This window comes from Toxotes jaculatrix, chromosome 17 (genome assembly GCF_017976425.1).
Source record: "Toxotes jaculatrix isolate fToxJac2 chromosome 17, fToxJac2.pri, whole genome shotgun sequence".
NCBI classification, from domain to species: domain Eukaryota; kingdom Metazoa; phylum Chordata; class Actinopteri; family Toxotidae; genus Toxotes; species Toxotes jaculatrix.
Genome location: NC_054410.1, coordinates 3,361,843 through 3,383,253, shown reverse-complemented (window position 1 = coordinate 3,383,253; position 21,411 = coordinate 3,361,843).

Sequence of the window (21,411 nt, the reverse complement as noted above, 5' to 3'; positions counted from 1 at the left end):
TAGCAACTTGCACTGTGGTGCCCCTTGTTATTGTTGTTTACAAAAAGATGAGATCCCGTTTTTTTTAGCTGTTCTACACTTATTCATAGACATTGAACATATAGAGATGCAGCTGTGTTGTATGATTCTTATAGTTACAACAGGCTTAGGTGCGTCTCAGTGCTACTCATTCAGAAATGTATTAGGAACTTACATGGCAATGCAGAACATATTGATGTGTTGAAGCCTGGCAGCAATGAAGACACTCTGTTGTAATTCAACACTGAGCATTGATATACAAGGTTTATCTGCAGTTTGAAAACTATAAATGTCATCTGTGACGTTTTTTAAATGGAACGAAAATTAAATCTGTACTGAAAATGTTAAAACTTCACAAACGTAACGACTAACTTCCTGTTTTTGCTCCAGTGGTTTAACTTCTCTAAATTGCTGCAGAGCTCATTATGCAAACACTTCTGGAGGCATCCTGTTACAATAATAAAGAAATCTGGATCAAAAATCCAGACAGGACTGGAGCTCAGGATCAGCAGGGCGTCAGTTGTCTGGTATCAGGGTGGTGACAAAACCCTGCCCGCATGTACACGCTGACTGAGTGCAGCTCGTTTTTTTTCCTCCGCTTAATTGCTTTACTGTATAATTTCCACATCGGCCTGTGAGCTCCATCAAAGTTCTTCTGAATGCACAGGAGCACTATGGCTGCACAGATCCAATGTAAATGACCCTCACCCTGGTAAGCAACGTGTGACCTTCTGACCTCAGCCTGCTCTCTGGTGTTAATCCCTACACATGTCCTCGTCCTCTCTTTCACTGGACATACCTGCTTTACTTGCTCCTGATCTTGCTGCTGTCTTGTATAAAATCTCTCCAGAGAGAATAACACTGCATATGGACCTCTGTTATCTTTAGCATTTGTCTGTGATTTTACAGCCGAATCTTGTTTTTGCGTTATGGGGCAGCAGCATCAGCTAAATTCTTGGCATGTAAAGTTTAAAATGTACCAAAGGCCTCAGTGTTTCCTTTGAATGCCTCATTTTCTTTTGGGAATCCACTCCGTCCATCACATTTGCATTTGGTACAAACACAAAACCATAATGTGGATTGCTGTTTCCTTTTGATCACAGTCAACTGGCCAGGCAGGAAAACAAATAGGGTGTTTTGAAATTGACACAAACATTAAAGCGCAATCAAAGCGATGATCTAAAGCATTCCATTTAATGTCAGCCATTCATGTGCTGATTTTAAATTGCTAACAGCACCACGCTGCGCCAAGTGTCTATAATCATAGTGACAATATACAATATTCTGGCCCGTAGGCGAAAGCTCTCTCTCCAATTATGTTTCTCTTGGCCTGAGATTGAATCTATTACTGTGTAATTGCCTCTATATCTCCAACTATCACCCAGAGCCGTTCCACGGATTATTCACACACATGGTGAGTAAATGTTTGGTGGAAATCAATGCTATTTTTAGGATGCTGTTGATTTTGAAGGTACAGTGTCCTCATACCACCCGCATTTGGTGAACAAAGTTATTGGAGGACTGTCTTATCCCAAATTATTAGTCATGGTGACTGGGGCAGTTTCTCCATCTGAGAATTTCTTGGAGTGAAGTGAAAAAAATAATAATAACGGATTCTGAAAAGTACATGTGACCATAAAGCCAGAGTTGTGACAAATAATTTTTAACACTTCCTGTAATCTGTTGGTCCCAGGTGTGGTTCACTGGATCAAAACAAGTCAGATAGCATCAGTCAAGCTGTCAGACACTGAGAAATAAGACTTACTTTAAGTTAACTTTCCTGTGATAGTGCAGCATGGTAAAGCCTGTGGATCTTAGACTCTAAGTAGTCTGAAACAGACATTTAGAATGAAATATTTATAGTTCAGCTTAATGCTCACGCCTCCCTGGTCTGCCACGAAGAGTCAGGTATATCACCACCAGAGCCAAATGAGTTTTCCCTTCTTTTTAGCTGACCACTTCCTTTAACTTTATATAAGCTCCCACCCTGCTGGTGGTTGGGCCTGAAGATGGAGATGTTGGCTGATCAGTTCACATGTCTCCATCCAGCACTTTGATCACAGCTGCGGCTCAAATAGACAAGATGTTTGCCACAAATATGTGAGGATGTGTCTTAATGCACACAAAGACGGGGAGTATTTTTAGCTGCTGCTTTCCCTTCCTATGGGTTTCATTTTGAATTGAATGAACCCTAATGTTCTTGGTGACTTGTTGCCCTTCCTCATTTATGACCATGCTCAGGTCAAATTTTTTACATGTACACAAAACATTTGACATGTTAAAACCATAAATTCCTATCACAGGACACTGATAGTGACACCAGTCTTTTGCAGTATACATGAAAACCACCATATGGTGATCTTTGATTATTCTGATTTAAAGGTTTCACAGCTACGATCACACACCCACATCACATCTGGCAGCATCCTGCTGGTCCACAGTTTTCATTTTTAGATTTGACATCTCTGCTGGAGCCGACTACTGTGGAGTTTCCAGGTTTCAGACTCAGCGTATTGTCACATCAGATGAAAAGCAGTTTAATGTTTTGTTCAGTTTAAAGCTTATGTTTATAGATTGTTGAAGCAGACACTGAATTGTGCTGTTGGAAACTTTGTGTGCAGACTTTGTTGCTCAGAGGAAGTGTGCGATTCAGGACACTGAAGTTGTTCTTACAGATCGCTCTGACACTCTGCATTCACACACTTCATTTCACTTATTTAGTGAAAACATGGTAACCACAGAGGTAAAGTGACTTTTGTGCCATTTTTTTTAACTATGCTTTCCCAGATGCCCAAACAGAAGAGTGCTGAAATATTAAAGATGCACAATGCACGCCATGTAAACAGAGCCCCCCCTTTTTTTTTTTTGAAGAGTGGAAAACATCATTATGTTGTTTTACAGCCTGAAAATAACCCGAATCAACTAGCAACTCTAGGTCACAGCACTTTTGCTAAGTAATGGCTGGTCCTTCAGGAGCCTTGAGAAAGCCAGACCACAGTCTGTTCTCACGGCTGTGATGCTGCAGGTGATCATTTCTTTTTGAATATCCGAGAGGAAGCGGGACAAGCAAACACATGCGGCCTTGTAATGATGGTGCGGTGTCTGTCCACTAACAGCTGCACAAAGAGGGAAGAAAGGATAAAATCTTTATAATGCATGGTGTGGGCACAAATCCTGAAAGGTGCTTTCATGCTGTCCCCTGAACTGAAATATTAAAAGAAAAATACATGAGAAGATGATGGTGTGTTGCATCCAGCGCACATCACTGGCCACTTACTGCAGAGAGGACATGTCTCTCAGGAGAACAAAACAACAGCAGGTTAGAAAAGGTTTTGCAGGGACACTAGTTGCTACAGTAAAAAGCAGCAACTCACAAGCACTGATCAACTATAACTGCTTTTATAGCTAAAATTACAGATTTACATGAAACCCTGAAGCAGTCCTGAAGCATTTTCAATATTAAGAGTCTGACTAATTAATCAAAGTTGGTTAGAAGAAACAGTGCAGAGTAGCTGACAGACAGGGCTCTGCAGGGTCCATTTAGTAGTTGTTCTGGAGCTTTTGGTTTGGAGTATGTCTCGGTCAGATTTGATGGACATCGGTGTTTCCCTGGCAACATTTGTGCCATTAGATTCTGATTGGCAGGTGGGAAACTTGACCTCATAATGACGTTCTCGAACAATTATGTTCTCAGCCTCATCACATGAGCTCAGAAAAATCATTTGTATAGAACAACTAGTGTTGTTCTAAATTTGGCAGCTAACAGTGCCTTCACGTTGAACCCCATCACTTACAGCACGACAGGCTGCCATTCATTGTGAATAGAATCTACAAATAACATCCTGACATGGAGGATCCGCAACCTGATGTTGGCAACAAGCAGTTGAATCCTTGTTTAGATGGAAACCGAAGCGTTTACCCGCATTTAAACAAATTTAGGAAAAGCTGATCAACGCTGTCAAGGACTTTAGCAATAATGAACTGTTAGGATTGAAAAAGATGCTTGGAAAGATATTTCTCAGTAATGGCACCTGTAGAAAACATCTTATTAATCAGATCTGGTGATGTAAATTACATGTAAAAGATTCAGGGTCTTGGGGAGTCGAGGGGGAGCCTGCTTCATGTTTCAGTACCAACTGGATAAGAGGTCTTTAGGGACTTTTGAGTTTATCTCATCATCATACTTTCTTTAAAACCTACTAACTGATACCGTAGATCACAAAATCAGCTAGTGGATAGCTGAAAGAGTTCCTCATTTCCGATTGTAAAACATGGATGTTGAATTTTTAATAATGCACGGCTTCGTGTGTTATCTTAGCGCCTCTGTTTTTCTTCCCAAGTCTCTGAAGCTAGCGTTCTGTGTGGAAATGGAGCGGCTGCCGCTGGATGCGTGCGTGGGCGTTCCACTGATGTTTGTGACACTTGATTGATTTATACATCTTCCTTGGCTCTGCCTTGCCCAGCGGCTGTGAACACTGCAGTCTTCATGTGGCATGCTGACAGAGGTTGGGACCTCGCCGTGACAAATTCAGTGCTGCTTTTTGACGAGAATCTTCTGCCAGTTTAAAAACCTCAGAACTTCAGTCCTGGGAATTTCCATGTTTACACTGAAAGCCAAGTTTTATTTAGTTATTTATAGGAAAAGAAAGTGTCATGACCTGTTCCACACATTTATGAAAATATCAGTCTAAGAGACTCTTATGCAAAATTCCTAAAAAGTAGAGTTTTTAAAGAAGGGAGGATTTCACCACAGCATGAAGGAGTGCAGCTGAAGTGCTTATCAGGTATCTTGATGGGCTGGCAGACCATGTCACACCAAATCTGGGCTATCACCTTTCCCAACACACAACAAAGGAGAAAGGTTCACAGTAGGCAGCAGAGGTTACGATTTTTTATGGCGTAATAGACGTGGGTGGAGGCAGGTTCAGACACTTAGTGGTTATTTTGCCTGGAGAGCCAAGATGGGTCATTTTACCACCTCAATCATAGTTGACTCTTTGAGTCAAATTCTTCCACTGAAATACATGAAGTTCAGCAGCACTGCATGTTTGTGTGAATGAACCCTTTAGATTAAATCAGGTAAAATCTGTAATTGACAGCCGGAGGTGTGTGAAGCATTCATGTGCTGCATCATGGCTGTTGTTGTGATAATGTGCTATAAATCTAAAGATTGAATAGCGAATTTAGAGAATCCATTTCTACATTTATATTTAACAGACTCAGACTGTTCATCTGTGTCGTTATTTCTTATTTTTCAAATTGCTATTATCTCATCAATATGCATCTGAATTGGACCTGCTGATCTCACTGTAGTTTTAGGCACTCTGTGTAAGGGATCTTATACATTGTACTGTTATCTTACTGCTCATGCTTGTTGTACCCTTTTCCCAATTACTTGGGTGAGTGCAACGTTAATAAAACCCACAGAAACAAAAATCAGAGTTACACAAAGTTATGATAAACCATAGTTTTCCTGTAAGAGAGTACTCTACTAATGTGCTTCCATAGGTTTTGGGCACTGAAGAGACTTGTAAACAAAAACATGATGGAGCAGAGGCTGAGAAAAACTTTTACTTTCAGTCCCTAGTGTGGCTCAAGCTGAGATAACCCTGATGGAGCACTCTGGCTTCTTTTCTCTGACTTAAGAAAACTCCTCGAGTGCCACAGATGATACTTTACACCTGGCATCACAGACTGAGCAGTACTTCTCATTACTCATAAACTGATCTTGATGTGGAAAATCCGTGAAATGCCTCATTAATCTCTTTCACAAGTCTTATTTTTACATGAGAAGCTTCCCTCATTCAGGGTGTCGAGTTGTGATGCAGATGATGCTTCGCTGGAGTTTTGAAGTTTTGAAATCAGCCTGTTGAACGTGCTAACTGCTGGCCTGGCTGCTGCTGTGATGAAGTAGCTACACGCCTGATTCAATAACAATATTTTTATAGAACAACAGTTTTGCTCAGAGGTCCTTGTTTACTGTTATAAATGTATAAATTTGCCTCAGCTGCGTTGTGAAGCTGAAGCGACCCATAGCTGTTTGTGCCTAATGAGGTGTCTAATGTATCTGAGAACAGTCAGGCTTTGTAGTTTGCCAGCTCAGTGTTTTCATGAATCTTTGCCTGCGACACACAGGAAATATTGGAAAATGGTGCAAATAACTACGTGTTGATCTTCTGAAGATGTTAGATCACACTTCAGAGCTCGAATCACAGATTAAAAAAAAAATCTGAGACTGAAAACTGAGATCAAAACATTCTCTGGTAAACTGTAACATCTGCCTCACCACAAAATTGGGCCAAAAATTCAAATACAGAGATTAATTACAGAAAAAAAGCATAAGCCATTTGACTAAACATAGCAATAACAATAATCCGGTTAAGTCACAGTGACATTGCACATGTCTTTGGTGTGTATAGTCCTATTGGGAATCCAACCCTGTTCCATAATCTGTAGTCAGCCATAAAGAAGGCCTGTCACTGTATATATCTATATCACAAGAAGAGTGGAAGAAGTGTTTAATATGAGCTTCTTCTTTTATAATATATGACCTTGTTCTGTTGTTCTCCAGGTACAGTAGGTAGTAATACCCCCAGGAGTATATTTTCAAAGACTCTGGCTTTTACTTTGCTCTACAATTTATACAAGGAAGCTCAAAGGAGGGAAATATATGGATGAACAGTGTCACAGCTCTCAGTAAAAGCTCTTCGGCTGCTTTTGTCTGGGTTTATGAATTCAGCCACACCAAGTCAGTAAAATATACATATATATATACTTATTTATATATAATTTCTGCTAACAACAGAAATTTGTCAGCTGTCAGGGATGTTTAGCCATGCTAGTGTTGTGGCTCTTGGGGGTGGCAAAGTCGGTTTGTCCCTCAGGTGGTCCACAACTTTGATTCAGGCTGAGGTATTTCATCTACTATTGGATAGATTACCAGGAACTTTTGGGACAGGTTTCCATTAAAGACAGATACATTTGGTGACCACACAACTTTTCCTCTGTCTCCACTATGAGGTTGGCATTTGTGGTTCAGAGTAATTTCTCTGTTTGCTTTCAGTGGGACTTTATGTTTGATGGCAGAAAGTTCTGTAACTACAAGGTTTTTTAAAAAGCTTACTTTCTACCTGGTGGTTTGTATTTGAACAAAACCTCTTCTCTTTGTGGACCTTCCAGTCCTCACGTTTTCTATCAGCAAAAACAAAAACAAACAAAAGCACGAAAATCCGGCCCTCTTTCTGAACTGCTGGGTAGTTGATAGTACAATACTTAATGCATCTCCCTGTGTGTGTGTGCGTGTGTGTGAATGTATGAATGTGTGTTTCTCCCCCCGGCCATAATGCAGTAAATTAGACTGTGTTTTTAGTCAACGTGCCGTGCTAAATAACAGTTAAATGTACTGTAAGTCAGCGTTTTTCAGAGTCAGCAGTGGAGATTTTTGCTGAGAGCTCACTGCTCTGGTTAGCTGTCAGACACAGGCTGTTTCCTAGATTAGCTTTGATGTAAACCACTATTAGGCTGACTTCAAGTGGGCCCTGAGGACGGGAATATTTTTTTTATGTTTTGTTTTCTGGGCACTATAAAGCTACTTTTTTGTTTCAATAAATACACAATTAACTATTTCTTCAGAGCAAAATGAGAAACAATATCTTTTGAAAACAGAAGCAGTGATCCTGCTTGTGAAAATCATGGTGAGGAGCTAATTCACTGCTCAACAAGGTGTCACATTATTGTCAACAGTATATTACAAATGTCCTGACAACTGTCAGTGTGAATTACGCCGTACTGGGACAGATGTAACGCTCCTGCTGTCACTTTGCCCACGAAAATTGAGCTCATTACAGTGTTAACAGCCATCAAATCCACTACATAGTTAATATCCTTTTCATTGGGAAGTTGTACAAATCCCTCTCTGTTCCACAGGCATGTCGAATGTGGCTTTAACAGGAGTAATGAAAGCAAAGCCCCCCCCCTGCAAAATGCAATTATAGTGTGAATTATGAACAGTTAAACCCCCATAATGATTCTCGAGCCAGTGGGACAATTATCGCATTTCATTTATAGATACCATCATCGCAGACACGTCTTGATTCGACATTTTCAAAGCGAGAGGTTCATCAGGAGTTTGTTTATTAATCCAAAGGGAGTGAGCCAGTGCCTGTGGATGCCTCACAGGAAGGAACAAAAGGTGCAGCGATAAAGCTCTGTGCGTTTGAGGTTCAGGGAAGTTCAGTCAGAGTTCATGAAGCCTTTAGAAAAGGGATCCTGAAGGAAAAATGTGTCCCCAGGGATAACAACAACTTCCCAAGTGTTTTTAGACACTTATGTCAACAGCGTCTTGAATCTTGTCTCTGAAGTTCTCGATGACTCTGGCTGTATTTTCGGGGTCGTTGTCCTGCCGCAGAATGAGTTTGGGACCAATCAGATGTCTCAGTGATGGTGTTGCAGGATGGATAAAAATCTAAACGTTTAAAATCCCTGCAACGTTTGCAGAGAGACGACCATGTGATCAGAGCTGATAGCAAGTCTGCGTGAATCCATTCAGGTGTAAGACTATTGACACAGACCTGAGGCCTGCAGCAACAGAGTCTTATTTAAAAACCTCTAATCTGAACTTTCTAATTCACTGTCATACCCTCAAGTTTTCATGTTTCTCTTGTAGCATTTTCAGCTGCATAATTACTCTTGAAATATTTGATTTAGCTCAGCTCTGTTTAAGAGTTTCTTAAAGCCAGTTCACTGTGTAAAGCGTAGGGAACCATAAACGCTTTCTTACATTTGATACTATAGAGGGGACCCTCAAGTGCTCATTGACTCTGTTTGGATGTCACAGCCCCCAGTGAATGGTGAGATTTGTGTAGTGTACAGTTGCAGCCTGGATTTCCTACAGGCTCTGCAAAGGCTTTTGACCTTGTAGAGTGGAGGAATGAGGCGGAAATCTTGGCGAATGTGTTTATTACTTTTATCTGAGCGCTCACTCCTGCCTGGCGCGCTGAGATTTATTTGTGTAAAGGTCTCCTCTTTTGACTCATCTCGGCATGTGCCATCATCTTTCTTTGCACTTTTTTCGACCCGCTGACCCAACGTCAAACCATAAATAAACCAAACAGATGAACACCGGCAACTTGTCAAAGGCAAACACTCAAAAATAATAATGAGATCACAAGTTTAGCTGTGGTTTCTTTATCATTATTTGCTTCAGAGACGCGAAAAGAAGCTCAACTGTTGTATCTGGAGGATGAGAGTGAAAAGGGGGCCGCCGTGTTCCCTGGTCGCTCTCGACCTCACACTATCTCTGTTAAGCTTTGGCACTTTACTCGCCTGCAGATTTGCATAATTTATGAAGTGCCCTCAGGAAGTGCCTCCTCATTACAAGGAATGTTATTATACTTTATTAGATTCAGAATCTGGGCCTTTGTGTGAGCTGCCTGATAACATAGTTTGCATGAAACAAACTGATGGGACACACAAATGCACTTTAATATCTTCCACTGAGTTTGAGCATCTGTGACTCCTACAGGTCCTTGAAACTTAGACTGGCAAGAAAAGTGTCACCTCTGTTTCAGGACAGGGAGGAAAATGTGTGAAGTCCAGTTTTGAAACCACTTTCATTTGCAAGTTGTGTCGTCCCCCCCCTTTTTTTTCTTCTGAATTCTGGTTTCTTTATGCCTGTTGTGTTCCAATTTTTTGGTATTAACTTGTTATTATCAGAATATTATTGTTACATCACTGTTTTGCTGTTTTCTGCTCTGCTGAGAGGAGCCTGCGGTGCTTTTCATATTAGTATTTGCCGTCTGATTTTCATGCGTATGCGTACACCCTCCCTGTTGTGTTCTGACTGATTGTCCCGGGTGAAAATGCCAAAACACATCTTCATTTGGCTCGTTGTGTCGAGGGGCGCAGTGTTACGTTTCCCCCACATCGTTGTTATTTACACAGGCTAACAAGGTTGGGACAGGATTTAGACTCCTGAATGTCATGGTGGTTTTAAAGAACCAGAATTTAATAAGCTCCCCTGTCAGGTTGGGTTGCAGCAGTGCATTAATATGCATGAATATGTATAAGCATCTCTTCCTCACATTTAAAGGATTAACAGCTGAGTCTGTTACCTGTTTTAGAATTGCCGGGAGGAATATTTTCGGCTCCACCAGGGGGAGAATTATTTATCATCATTATTATCATGTGCTGGGGGGTGCACCTTACTGAGCTAATGTCGATACTTAAGGCAAAACTGGCTTAAAATGCTGTACCTCTATGGCCTACCCTAATTACTTGATTTCAATTTGCATTATTCTAATTTGCGAGTCATATGGCGCTTTGCTCATTCACAATTTTGAATTAATAGGCTCCGACTGTCTGGGTGGTTTGGGGTGGAGGTGTGTGTTCTTGACCCACTTCCAGGACTCTGTATCTCTGACGATCCGTTCAGCTGAGTCAGGTCTGCCCTCCCCACTCGCTCGGTCTCCTTCCTCACTATCCCCTTTATATGCCCTCATCATCCACGGGCCAATATATTCCCATTTGCTGTGGCTGACAGTGGATATGAACAGAGCTACAAATAGCACTGGGTCATTTAATGAGGGCAGGAGTAACCTGAAGGTGAGAACAGTGGACTTAGTGTTAGAGGGTTGCAGGTTCAAACCATGCCACCCTCAAACCGTGATATTATACAGCTTGTTCTGCCTTTATATCTGAACTAACCAAACTCTTTGTTAAATTTGGATATTTCTTCAGGTGAGAAAGTTACTGATTAAATTTTAAATATGCAGCCAGTTTATCCAAACAATGTCGGTTTGGAAATTTGCTCAGACGTCCTCAGATGTGGTGTTTCAGACCTGCAGTCTCCTCAGCAGCTGGGAAATGGGTCAAGCCCTTTGGTAATTTACTGCTGGCTCTGTTGTCCATCGCATTTTCCAATATGTTATGATTCCTTTTGGAAGATGGAATCTGGTCTTAAGGTTGAAGTATAATATTTGTTGCTACCAGTTTATCTGAAGGTAAAGCTTAATAAATAAAAAATACACGTTTTATTGGACAGTAACAACAGCCCTGCCTCTGGGCTTATCATATGTACAGATATATCACCACATTTCAGTAAAAATAAATATTGCTAAACAAAAGTGAACACAAGCAGTGCAGTCTGTAGTAAGTTTTGCTTTGTACTAAATATTCAATAACATTTACATTATTTTTTATACATTTCCTGTCAGAAATACAGGAAGCTATGATTTTAACCCAGTTTTATGTGAAACATTAAACAAGCACAGGAACACACGTCCAACAAAAGTATGTGCGTGCTCATATTTTAAGACCCTCCACTCTGTATTGCCTCAGTTGGTTGTTTGCGTCCGCATTGTGCATTAAATTCCTTGGATTACGGTTTACATAACATACCACTCCTGGCCAACAGCTACACCTGGTAAGAGCTGTAAGTGCCTCTTTCTCTTTAAATCCCCAGGTGAAAAAAGTCAGGGAACTTTACTGATCAAACCACACGGTCGAAAAGCCCTTGAGCAAGCGCAAATCCCACCTATGCCAGGTGAGCTCCACAGTGGAAGACATCCCAGTACTGTTCAGTCTACCAGTTTGGGTGATTTTATGCCGTTACACCCTCAGGCATTGGAAGCAGAGATTGTGTTAATCAACACGTTTCCCATGGAAAAAAAAGAGAGCCTTTTTAAAACAGGTCAAAGGTCACCATGGGCTGTTTTAGCTTCTCAGGCATCGTTTACTTTTAATGCCTTGGGGTTAAAAACATGACATGAATGTGGGTGATGGGTTAATGTCATACGGCAAAGCTCTGCGTGAACAAGAGCTTGCTGTCATACCCTGATATGGATGCTCGGAAATTTTTAATGCCGACTGCTGGATCTGTTGATAGAGCAGATTTTATTTCACCCCTGAGATTTCACATCAGACACGAGTCGAAATCTGACTGACCTGTCATGTTGTATTAAAACTAAAGTTAATTAAGAGCATGGATGGCGTGCTAGGCAAAACCTCACAGAGCCGGAGCTGTGACAGAGATTTCTGACATATCCAAAAAAAAAAAAAAAGGGTGAATCAAATGAGCAAGTGAGTTTTATGCGTACAGCTCAGCTACTGTATCCTTGCTCACAGAAATGTCAGCATGAGTTTAGATAGATCTTGCTGCCTCATATCAGCCTGCTGGAGTTGGCCAAAGTTGCTGTTTTGCTGATGGTCAAACCTCTTTGATCAGGAGACATGTGCGAGGTCCCGTGGCCCTCCAGTGACTAAGCAGACATGACTCCGTGAGGCAGGGAGTAACCTGAGTCAGCTGAAAACGAAAACCCCACCGTCATAGCAATAAGAGCGGGATGGGAAACAAAGCGTTTTAGCTGACCAAACCGGAGGAGAGGCAGTGATGACATGATCACGCATCCCAGATGAAAGGCCCTGTGCTCCCAGGAGGCTGAGTTTATTTCTTCCTTTGGTCTTATACAGAAACAGGCTACAGCTTGAAAACACTACACCTCCTGTATTCACACTATCACTATTACCAACATTACCTAATAAGGATACAGCTTTATACGTTCAATACGCCGCGCCATAAACAGACATTCATGAGAGATACAAAAAGATCCACTGTCTGCCCAGAGGTGATGGAGGAGAATCAAGGGATGAACTCCGTGTGTGAGGTGGAAGGGAAGAATGAGAAGAGAGTGAAAAGAGAGGGGTGGCTAAAGCAGCCGGAGGTCAACAACAAAAGCTTCACAAGCAAAAAATAGAGACAGCTGTGCCTCAGGATATCAGCTAATGAGCAGGGAATGTCTTTCGTTTCAAGAATCCAAGAGCATGTGATAGGACGAGGAGGCGGTGGGAGCGTACGGTTGATGGTCTGTGGCAAATGATTCTTCATGATCAGAAAAGAAAAAAACAAAATAAAGACAAATCAAATCATTTTGTAAATGATGGGTTTCATGCCAAAAGCCTGGGTGTAATTTGTGAATGTTTAGTTTCCTGAAATTCATCCGTCATTACCTCAAAAAGCACAAATGAATGAATCATCAAAAGCAGTTTCTCAGCAGATGTTTGAGTAACGCCTAACGTCCTCCACTTGCATGCCAGTAAGGACAAGCTGCAGGGTTAGAGATGGTTATCTAATGTTTTTGAGAATAAGCAACCAACATTTTAACAGTCAGGGTCACAAACCAACAGGAGTTCCCTTAGTTTAAAGAATAATGGGATATCTGTATTTTTTGGTCAGACCGCAGCCATCGTTCAGCTCGGCCTTCGTTTTGATCTCAGCTGAACACGTGTACAAGTTTCGTGACTGCATCTTGCACGGTTGTGATGCTATCGCAGAGACAAAATCTGTCCTCAGACAGACATATAAACACCTGTCAAAGTACACACACACACACCCACACACAGACCCAAAAGGTGAAAACAATACCAGGCACGTTTTCGTGGCCGATAAATATAGAATGTCTTCAGCCTTATTGTTTGGCTGAAGTGTATTATAAAAGAGCAAAGAGAGCATTTAGCTAACCTGCCGGTTCAGTATTGCAGTGGACAGAGAACCGTAGTAAATCCCTCCTCTATTAGTGGGCAGTAAATGGCACTAAGAACTTAGATGTAGGTGCTCTAAAAGGTGAACATTGTGAATCCATCCAAATACTTGCCTTTATTGAAAATCAGTAGTTTAATATTTTTCTCCCGTGTAGCACCACAGCTTGCAGCTACACTCTTGTTGGATTGTTGGAATTGTGAATCATTTCAGAATCACAGAATAAAAGAGCCTTGATTCTGACATGAATCTTTTTCATGCGTTCCTCTAACAAACTTTCCTTGTTTTGGTTTATAAGCACAAGGTGGAACGGTATTTATTTTATGTCTTTGTTTGCATTGTTGAATTAATCTGAGTTTTTGTATTTCGCTGTATGCTCTAATAGCACTGGCACAGGTTAATTCTGTTGGTCTAACAGCTGTAATTAGATAATTACTCAGACGCAGTCGTACAGCTGGTATCTGTTTACACTGCAGATAACAGGTAGACGAGCTGAAGCTTAAGTGACAAGGTTAGACTGTCTGAAATTGAAATAGTAGTAATGATTTATGTAATGAGTGGATGTGAAGCCAGTGACACCTCTATTGTTTTTCAGTGAATTAAAATAGTAAGAATTACCAGTGTTAGTTTCTTACTTAAATGAAATAAGGTCGTGTAGAGACGACACTCGACCACCTCCCTGATGTTCCTGGTAAATGGACTTAGACTGTGTTGCTGAAAGATGTAAACTTTATGAATTACACTGTTGAGTGAACTGTTGCACACTGCAGTGTCACCAGTTGTACCTTTCATGCACATTCCTTTGTATTGTTGCAAATGACTGTGTAAAATGCCATTTGTCATGTGTCTGAACGACGTCCTCGGGCGTAGAAATTAATAGCATGAGCACAATGGATTGTCTTGTTGTGCAGCCCTTTGCACTTTGTTGTGTAACTATGTAGGCTGCACACACGATGCCACCGGTTCTCATAAATTCCCGACCGAGGGTGAAAGCGAACGTTGACGAGGACCGAGCCTTTATCTGAGAATGATAAATCCCCCTCCACTGCCACACAGAGGATCACTGAGGAACCTTGAGCTGATTTATCGGGCTCAGAAAAACAGGGAGAGTGAGGAAGCTGTCCTCTGGCTGGATATCGCTGCCATTCTTCATTTGGGTGACGTTTCACTCAACCCTTGAAGAGAGTCCCAGGGAATACTGCTCTTTCTGTTTTTAAGACCATTTTTATGGCATTTCTGCTTCATAAGATGGTGTTTAGAGACAAAACAGGGAAAGAAAAGAGGGATGACCGAGTCATGAGATGCATCAAAGCGCGACATTGCAGATACATAGTACTGTATGTTGTGTCAAGATGTTTCCAGCTTAGAGTTCAGTAGTCAAAACATGAGAAATGTATAGTAGATATCAGATTTTTGTTTCAATCCAGCCCCCTGACAACAGCAATGACAATGGCCACCCATCTCTCACCACACCAACTCCCAAAATACCTTATCCCAGGCATGTTCCAGGGTCCTTTTGCAAATCTAGACCTTCTGTATCAATCGCAGCCCCCCCCACCACCAATATGGCACCTCACACTAAAGATCAAGTCCTAACAGCATTAACAATGGCAAAATATTGCAGTAAAATTAATTAATTTGAATGCAGTTGTTTTACAGGTGCAGGTGTGAAGTAAATCTACATTTGTTTTTAGCGTTGAGTTCAACTTTTGTGAACTTTGACACGCAGATTTGCACCATTGACCCAAAGCAAACCACCTCCACAGGGTTAACTGTGAGGGAGCACAGAGCGTCCGAAACGGACAAACTTAATGTTGTTGTAATTTTTCTGTGCCAATCTCTTGTGGGACCAGGCCTTAAGAATCAAACATGAAGTGCTTCTTTTTGAAAACCACCATTTAGAAGATGCTTAGTAATTATACAAAGAGAAATCCATGAAGCAGCAGAGAGACTAGTTTCTGCTCCTACTGAAAATTCTCACTTTCAGTTTTTTTTTCTACCGCATCTCTTTCTCTTCCTCCACACGTAACCCACAGCCGAGCGAAACAAGTTCACACCTGTTCTCTGGAGGCTGTTAGAGTAAAGCGGGCGAGGCAGGTTGAAGGACACTGGGTATACCGCAAGACTCGACTACAGCGCATCACAAAATCGGTACATCCTTGAGGGCCCTGAACATCACAGATCTAACAATATAAGAGCATTTGAGGTCAGATATTTCTTTTAAAGCCAGTGAGGTTTTGCAAAATCGTGCTCTGCTCCAGTTGAAACCTGGCAGCTGGCCAGAATAGCCAGTCTGCTACCAACCCAGACTGTGGACTACATAATTATTTTTTGTTGTATCAAGGCCTGGGTGAATCTTCTGTCTTGCTTGGCTGGAAGATGTCCATTAAAGCCGTTTTTGCCATGGCCTCGGAGAATACTTTTAGTCTAATTGGAAAGGGAGTAAAATTTTTTCCAGACAACTGCACAATCTCATCACAATTGTAAATGAATACTTGTAGCTGGAAGCTGGCTTCTGCTAATTGTTAAAGTCATGACATAATGTTTTTTTTTTTTTTCCAAGGCTGACAAAGATGATTCTAACAGAAACTTTTCATTTATGTAACAGTCGTTGTGTTTTGATGGCTGCCAGGTGGCCGTGGGAGAGGCAGGATAATCCACTCCAAACCTTACGGCTCGTTGTGGATTATCTTTTAAAATTCATTGCTGTTCTATATTGGCGTGCCTGCTTTAAAGTTGCCAAGCAACCCGTGTAACCGTAGCAACGTGGAAAATGTGTAACATGCAGGTCCAGTAAACAGTTACAGTACATGTCTAACTTTTACTTCATAAACATTCAGTTCTGAGTTTGAATGGTTTAACATGAGGTTTAAACTTTAAAAAAATCATGTTAATTCAATCCCAGATGTTTGTTCAAGAAGCGATGAAGGTGCTCAGCATAATTTACTTCACGTCAGGTGGGTTTTTTTTTTTGCCTTTGCATTCTGCAGTCCTCTGACACACCGCTTTTGTCGGATGATCCCGTAAATCTCACAGTACTTTAAAAAGATTGATTATGGTGCAGATACATGGATAAATACGTGGAAAGATGGATTTGCTTTCATCATCCAACCTATTGAATTTGACTCATCCTTTAAGCTGTCACTCATTTTATAGGTTGTCAATTTGTACGTTCATTGAGACTAAGAGCAAGTCTGCTGTTTTTAATGTAAATCCTATGGTGTGTGTTTGAACTTTCTATTCACTCTCGTCCCTGAAACATCTTGGTCTTGCCCCCGGGTCATCCGCACTGAGCCAAGGTAGTGATGTGAGCTCCGAAGTTAGGGAAGGATACATTGATTTATCTGGCCTTACATGGTTTTCACTGCTCTGTACACTGCAGCCCTCTCTCATTTCTTCAGAATAAGGTGTCGGAGGGTGGGCGAGATGGTGAGCATTTTTGAGCTACATGCTATTTTCCCGACATCGTAAAAAACAACCACGTAGCAGTAATTTTTACACAGTAAATGAAGTGTTGAGTGAGTTTCTTGGCTCTGGGACGTGTAATAAAATCTACTGGGTAATCTGAAATATAGCTCCTACAGCAGGTGCCAGTGGATATATGAGCATTCTTTGAAAAGTATACTCTTTGTAGATGTGTGGTTTTTGACCAACACCACCAATAAACCCAGTTTCGGCCACACATCTTTTCTGATGCATTTAGTGAGCGAGATGAGGAATAGGGAGAGACGGGCAACATGAGGCAGCTCATGAAGAGCTTTATTTTGTGGCGTTTCAATTGAATCTGCCTGCATCACTGGGTCAGAGGGCCGGAGCGTCCAGGCACGCCTCAGGATGACCTTCAGTGCTAAACAAATCTGATGCCCTAATGGCCGAGGCAGACAGGGATGTTTGTTTAGTCTCTGTAAGGAAGAGAACTGTTTTCAAATTATCCCTGCACCTGTCTGCTGCATTGCTCCAGTCAGCTGATTGCTCTGTCTGCCCTCTCCTCAGGCGGCTGCAGGTGTGACCGCTCTGCTCCAGCTGAGACGTGATTGGCCAAATGCAGCTACATTAAGCTGTTGTCAGACCAGGATTGAACCATTGCTAAACCCAATGTTGAGCTTTCCATTCTCACATGACTCAGATGCACTTGCATTACATTTACATTAAGAAGTTGGCTCGTGCTTCTGTCCAATCTAAGCCACAGCAGATCACAGAGCACTTGATTCTTCTGTCCCTGTTGCAGTCATGGAGGATCCCTCCTATGCTGCTGCTTTTCACACTGCAGTTATATAAAGATCTGTATTTTCTAAATGTGCTTTCAGTCCCACCTTTTCTCTCAGATTGGCTAGACATCAGAGAATGTCTTTTTTTTTTTTCAACAGACGAGAATCCAACAAAGGTGATCCATGACCTGCAAATCTGCTGGACTTACGTGAAGTGGAAATACATTCTTTGAAATTCATTTGAAATTGCGTATGTTGCACTGGAAGGACATTTAATGGGGAGTGAATGTTTGGGAAGAAAAAAGTGTCACCCAGCTGTTCAAGGTTCGACTCGCTCTCTTTGACTGCTGTTAAAGAAAGTCATGAAAACTGAAAGATGAGTGTCTAAACCTTCACGAGCGGCTCAGAAACCACGACAAACAGACAAGGAGTTACAGCGAAGAAACCATTCATTTGCAAGCAGCAGCCAAAAGAGGCAGGGTCGTCACAGAAGCCTGAACTGTTTTCATGACCTTGATGACAACTGAGTCAAATTTAATTTGTTCTTTTCCGTTTCACTCACTGCCTGTGCCACAAATGCCCGTAGTGTATCAGTGGGGGTTTGATAAGGTTATTCATCGATTTCATTTACTCAGTCATTACTCCATCAGGGGCCAGAAGTATAAATTACACACATTAATGATTATGACACAAGCCGTGAGAACACACCTTTATCACTGTGAATCGCCATGAGGCATGAACATCAAGTGGGGCATTGTATTTAAACATTTAATTTTTTTTAATAGTAGTTAATATGTAATGTAATATGTAAGTTATTATGGTTCATAATGACACATCAGTATATGTGTAATTATACAGTGCCAGCTTTGCCGCTGTTGATCTTCTTCTGAAGTGCAAAGCGTTGGGAGATAACGTTCTTTTGGGGGTGGGGGGGGGGGGCTAATAAAGTCACTGTAAATGTAATTTACCAAATCAACAACGTGGATTCAGTGTTAAGGTACTCGTTAAAGTCAGTAACTGTTCAGTGTCTTGGTATTGTCTTCAATCTGCAGCTCATTTCAGCTGCAAATCTCCTCATTACAAAAACATGTTGAGAAGCAAACTTCCAACATACACATCCGGTATAAAGAGAACAAGATGTGCCTGCCATTACAGTCGTGTTTCTGGCTACATAAGTCCAACATGTGTCCACTGTTACCTTTTCAGCTAGTCCAGGTTTGGTTAGCCAACCTCTGAAATTCTCTGGGCCTTTGTGGCCTTTGAGCCTCTACCATGACTGGTTTTTCCAGGCTGGTTGACCATGAGCTTCAGTGGACTGCTGGCTGTCAGCAGCTGATCAGCAGTTCTATCATCCCTTTCATGCTACTTGTTTCTTACTATTTATTTCAATGTTAGTATTTATTTTGGTTTATTTAATTTGTTGACATCATTTTTTGAAACTGTGCTCGTCGTCTCAAACTAATATTCAACTTTTATTTTACAGATTTTAAATCTCCTCAGTGGTATTTAACTAACACTCATCTGTCTCCTCTTCTATCTGCAGTTTGCAGGAAGCCCCATCTGGAAGAACTTGTGGAGTGTCACTAAATGAGCAGACGTCAAGTCGCAGTGAGTGTACAGATATTTGCTTGCAGCGCTGTGTTTGAAACCAGTTCAGCGGCAGTTTAAATTTGTGCAAGCTCAATTTCATTTCTAGTGTGTTGCCGCCTTCAGGAAAGAGCCGCGCTGGTGATTGGCTTTTACAGTTTGTCCACACCAAGTCGAACAGGGGTGGTTCAGCATAGATTTGATGCTAATTGTGCGACTGGTTTGGAATAAAAGCCCATGAGAATGTCAGGACACATTATATGTCCCAGTTTAACCTGTCTAAATCTGGTCTCTGTGAGGGAATCAGTGCAGCGTTTGAAAACCCTTCAGGTACAATGAAAGAAATGGTCTTTTTTTTTTAGTGCAGAAAAAGCAAATGAAGTAACATTTTCTCAGTATTTCATCTCTGTAATGTCTTCACTACGCATCATGAGTCACATTCAATCTCAAGACATGAACTCATAAGCCTGTTATGCACCGCCGCCCGCGGAGCTCCTCAATTAATTTTGGCATCTTTTTCAAAATCACATCAGTGAAATTAAATGTGAGCGGATATGCAGTTAAAGTAGTGAACACAGCATCGAGCTGGCCTCCATTTCCTCCACCATGACACCACAATTCTCCCCCCACCACCCCAACAAAATGAATCCAGCACAGAGAATTACCTACAGTGTCATTTTCTCTGCACGATCACACGGATTTTCCTATCGCAGGTTTTTTGGAGAAAATGTATTGGTGTATCTTTGCCATGTAGTGGAACTTCTTCACCGGTGACGCCGCTGTCAGCAGTGCAAACACAAAGCTGATTACAGGGCAGAATTATCTGGATTGCCTGTCTCTCTTGGCATCCAGAGATATCATGGCACCAAAGAACAGAGAAAGGTACTTGCGTCGCACACACTTGTTTATAAGATAATATCTTTTACGATAAGTCCCCATTCCCAAGCTCCGCCCCAAACAATATAAATGTATATGAGGGAAAACTGGGGCAAGCCTGAATCAGAATTTCAATAGACCACATTTTTGTTTAGACTTGCAATTTTGGCAGTAAGCACCACCAGACCCAGAATATCAATCAAAAGCTGTTACTCTTGTGTCGCTGAGATGTGTTTTGAGTGAGACACCACTCTGCTCAGTGAAAGTGGCACCGGTGAAAATATCTACAATAATCACTACCAGAGGCAGATGTCACAGATTGTTATTCCTTTTTCCTCTGCATGAATTATTCCTCTGATATGAAGCCCCGGCAACTCTGTCACCTCTCTCTCCCCCACACTACTATCAACACTTCGACATTTCCGAGACCTCCGCGACCCCTCCATACATTAGACAGCAACATTAACTGCTGTTCTGCTCGCTGCTTCTCTTTCACAGGTTTATTGGAATGATGCTCAGAGATATTTGGCTGCAGAGGCCAAAAATAGAAAGACGGTGATGATGGATCATAAAGTATTTGGTTTATTGGACTTAATGGAGCTCAGTTTATAGATAGAATAGTGAACCATTGAAATAGGAGTGTCAGCTACATATTACAGTCACCATAAACTCCCTTCAGAGCACTGCATAAATGCAGGAAGGAAGCTTGGTTAGTTATATGTTGGAAAAGAATAATAAATGAGAACGCTGTGAAGTGAGCGGCCGGCAGAGAAATGACTTCAAATTAAGGTACTCTGACTGTTCAGAGTCAGAATCCAGCAGCTTATTGTGTTAGAGTCACACATTGTCATTTAATTGCCACGTGGTTTTACTTTGAAAAGAAGTTACGGCTTTTTTTTTTTTCTTTCTTAAGATGTCAAAGAATTATTTTCTGGGTGCACGAGCCCCCCGCTGTGAAAGCTCCACTTTGAGTGCTCTTTTCTGTGTTGCCAGCCAGGAATTGACGGACATACCAGCCACCTATGGCTGCTCTGGCTTGAGTGAAGTGAAGAGGGAAGCTGGTGGGTTCACACAGATGTGAGAATGTTAAATTGGCAGGCTGCACAGGTTTGTCCGCAACCCTTCAGAAGCACATTTTAGCCCTTACAGCTGATTGACTCCTGGCCCAGCCTCATTAGTGATTTTGGA